Source organism: Vespula pensylvanica, chromosome 8, assembly GCF_014466175.1.
Source record: "Vespula pensylvanica isolate Volc-1 chromosome 8, ASM1446617v1, whole genome shotgun sequence".
Lineage (NCBI taxonomy): Eukaryota > Metazoa > Arthropoda > Insecta > Hymenoptera > Vespidae > Vespula > Vespula pensylvanica.
Genome location: NC_057692.1, coordinates 1,066,280 through 1,070,039, shown reverse-complemented (window position 1 = coordinate 1,070,039; position 3,760 = coordinate 1,066,280). Strand labels below are relative to the sequence as shown.

The 3,760-nt window shown below is 31.4% G+C and overlaps 1 protein-coding gene across 5 annotated transcripts in view; it reads right to left on the bottom strand.

Annotated features, from left to right (window-relative positions):
* Positions 1-3,760, bottom strand: part of LOC122631107 (tachykinin-like peptides receptor 86C) — a 25,485-nt gene that overhangs the window by 4,873 nt on the left and 16,852 nt on the right. The gene's annotated exons all lie outside the window — the stretch shown is intronic.

The window sequence follows — 3,760 nt, the reverse complement described above, 5'->3', positions numbered from 1 at the left end:
CTCACATTTCTCTCTCTCTCTCTCTCTCTCTCTCTCTCTCTCTCTCTCTCTCTCGCTTCTCGCTTGAAAGGAGAAAAGCTTGTAAGGAGCTTCTACTGATATCCGCGAATAACAGAGAAACGTGATATTATTCGTGATAGCTTGGATCAAAATCCAGATAGAGAATCTCTGCATGATCTGAAATATCGACGAATTCGAAATTATTATATTCCTTGCTCATAAGTTTTTCTTCTTCTTCTTAGAAAACTTTATGAGAAATACAAGAGAAAGAGGAAGAGGAAGAAGAAAAAAAATATTTCTTTTGTTCGTTCGAATGACTGAGAGAGCGAGAGAACGAGAGAGAACAACAACAGCAAAAAAAAAAAAAGAGAGAGAGAAAAAAAAACAAAAAGGAGAGAAAGGAGGACGAAATAAATGATTAAACGTGGAGTTTGCCAGTCGTGATGCTCGAAAGGAGGCCATCTTGACGTTTTCCTTACGCGTTCGTGCTCTTTCAACTGGAAAAGCTGGCGAAGAAGGAGCTTTACTATTCTCGCAAACAGATGCTTACGAGTCTTGCGTTAATGGAATTTTTCCGTTAATCGAAACGCGTGGGAATCGCGTATCCTCTCCTTCTTCTATCGTCTATCGACGATACGATATTTTAAATGCCTCTACGAGTAAACTGCTACGGTTAGATAACTTTAAAATATTTTTTGTAACCGTGTAAAAATTCAAACGAAAAATTTTATCTAAGGAAAATAAAGACTCTGTGTGTGTGTGTGTGTGTATATATATATATATATAAAAGAGAGAAGTTTAAATGAAATTCCTTGTCGAACGAACATGAAGCACACTCTTCAATTTCTTTTCGGAAAAAAGATAGATCTTTAGCCATTTCCGTAAAATAACCTAAGCTATTTTCCTACCCTTCTGAAATTTCGTGATTGTATTTCGAACCACTGGTGAAACTTCCCTCAACTACTTCTTTGCTCAGAAAGAGAGAGAGAAAGAGAAAGAGAGAGAGAGAGAGAGAGAGAGAGAGAGAATTTTAAAATGGTATTTCAGCTTTTCCCACCTCTCTAAATTGCCAGGAAGAAACAACTCGTTGAATTTTCTTTGATCTTCCTAGCAAGTTCTTCTTTTGAGATACAAGAGTCTCAAAGTATTCTTTGAGTTATACCAAGGTCTTCACATGTACGATGTTATTATAGATATGTATGTTATTATAGATATGTATATAGATATAACACTGTGTTATACGTATATTATTATTGATGTAGAATAATCAAAGGAAATCGTTGTTATCAAAGAAATTGTAGTTTACGTTGAAAGTTTTTTTCGAAGAGGTCAAAACTTAGGAATTAGAGAATAATTATAACGAAGATAACGACGGGAAAGTTTCTTTATATCTTTGATAATTCGTTTTCAGCCAATCACGAAGGAATTTCGTTTTTGTCTATCAATCATTGCCTCGTTAAAGTTTCATCTCCTTTATTCTCTGCACGCATTCATTCTGTTCCATGTTATTTCCCTTTTTTCTTCCCTTTCTTTTTTATTTTTATTTTTATTTTCCCCCTATCCGATAAAAACAGGTAGACGAAGAAAATATAACGGGACCAAAGCGGTTGCGTTGATGCACGTATATTTTGATTAATTAATTAATAAACGATTAATTATCCTTGGAAATAATTGGGTCTTGTCTAATATAATATCATCCTACGATATTTATTTAGATGCATATGTATCTGCTAGAATAACAGTAATTAGGTAGCTTCCTCAATTTACATTATGAATTGACTTGTGTTGTATACGATCACTATTATATTATTGAATCATCATCTATCATTGATTCTGTTAAATTGCGATTCGATCTATGTAGTGATTCGCATTGAAATTGTTCTTTTCAATTTGTACGAAATTGAGAGATTTAACGAATCGATATTAATGACGTGGAAGAGATATCGAGTTGACGAGTACACCGATATGAAATTTCTACTTGATAAGTTCGAGTAAGACGAAATTGTAAAGCGAATGAGATCCTGCGGTTTTGTTATCATAGTTATTCTCATTGTGTTTTGTCTCTTCTCAAAGAAGTAATAAACTTGGCGCCCCGAGTTACCACAAAACTAATCTCTCTTTCTCTCTCTTTCTCTTTCTCTTCGCGTCTCTTTCTGTCATTAACAACTATTCTTCCAACCTCTTGAATTTTACGACGACGAGTTAAAGGAACGTGCACAAAATTATGTTTACGTACATACATACATACATACATACATACATACATACATACATATATATATATACATACACACAATATATATATATATATACATATATATACATAGATGTATACACGTATATGTATATATACTTATGTATGAAAGAGAAAAGACGAAATTCAATTTCTCTCTTATAATAAAAACAATGCTTGCTTTTCGTTTTCATTAAATATGTGATCTACTTAACGAGGATTTATAGATAATTTTGCTCGTGGTTATGATTTTCCTTTTCTTCTGTAAATGACTCTCCTATATATAGATCTACATTGTGTAAATATATATAAAAGAGAGAAAATTAACGATACCGCAGATAAAAGAATTATTGTTTCATTAATATCATTTCTTCAAATTTTCTTAATGATACAGGTTGGTAGAGAAAATATCGAATAGATTAATTTAAAGGATCCGTTTCCATTAAGTATCGACGATTGCTCGTTCTATTGTGAAAAGCTTCGTGAACAATAGAAGATTGTAATAGCATTTGGCGATCGATCAAACGAAAAATGACGATACTTTTTTCGTATTCGAACATCGTCGATTTCGCTTGAAAGGAAGATTCATATTCTTATATTTTATTGGTATCATAAAAAAAACGGATAGAAAGAATAAAAGAAAATGAAAAACTTGGAATCCGTTTTATTTCTCTCGCCTATGAAGATAATGGATATTATTATTATTACTATATATTATTATTATTACTACTATTATTATTATTATTATTATTATTATTATATTGTAAAAATGATAGAAAAACAAAGCAATTTCATAAAAAGCGTTTCACAATAAAAGCTTTGAAAAAATATTGAAAAAATTTTTTGCGCATATAAGAGCAACGCTCATTTCATTAGAGATAATATTTTCTCATCGAGAGTATATATAATATTTCGCGCATACAATATTAACTTATATTAATTATAAACATTAATCAAAGCACGCTCTCCTTATATTCAAATACGTATCTACGTATATATATCGTACAAAGTTTCTATTTATATTTCAGAATTTTTTTCACCTCTGAATGAATTCCTTTCAGGAAAGTAAAAGAAATGTAGAAAGAAAAGGAAATAAAAAATTTATTGGACAAAAAGAAAACGTTTAACAGGAACATCTGCAGCTGGCATAGGCTATAGTCCCTAATCGAGATAGTTTTGAAATTGCTTAGAAAGCTGGAGTCAAGACCTTGCGAAAGTCAAGTTTCTAATGAAAATTGTTTTGATAACTTTTAATGCACATAAGAAATGATCAGAAATTCAATTTAGTTTGTATTTTCTCGGGAAGAATAGAAATACCATTAGAGATCGCATTTTGATTTGTTAAATTTTGCTCTCTCGGTTATTTCTCTATTTGATTATTTTTCCTTTTAATTTTTTTCATCCCTCTTATTTTTCACGTCTTATTTCTCCCTTTACGAACGTAGATCCTTGAGATGTCTACGCCAAACATCACTTATTATCTATCGTTCTTTCAAATGCTAATGCATACATGCATAGAGACACGTA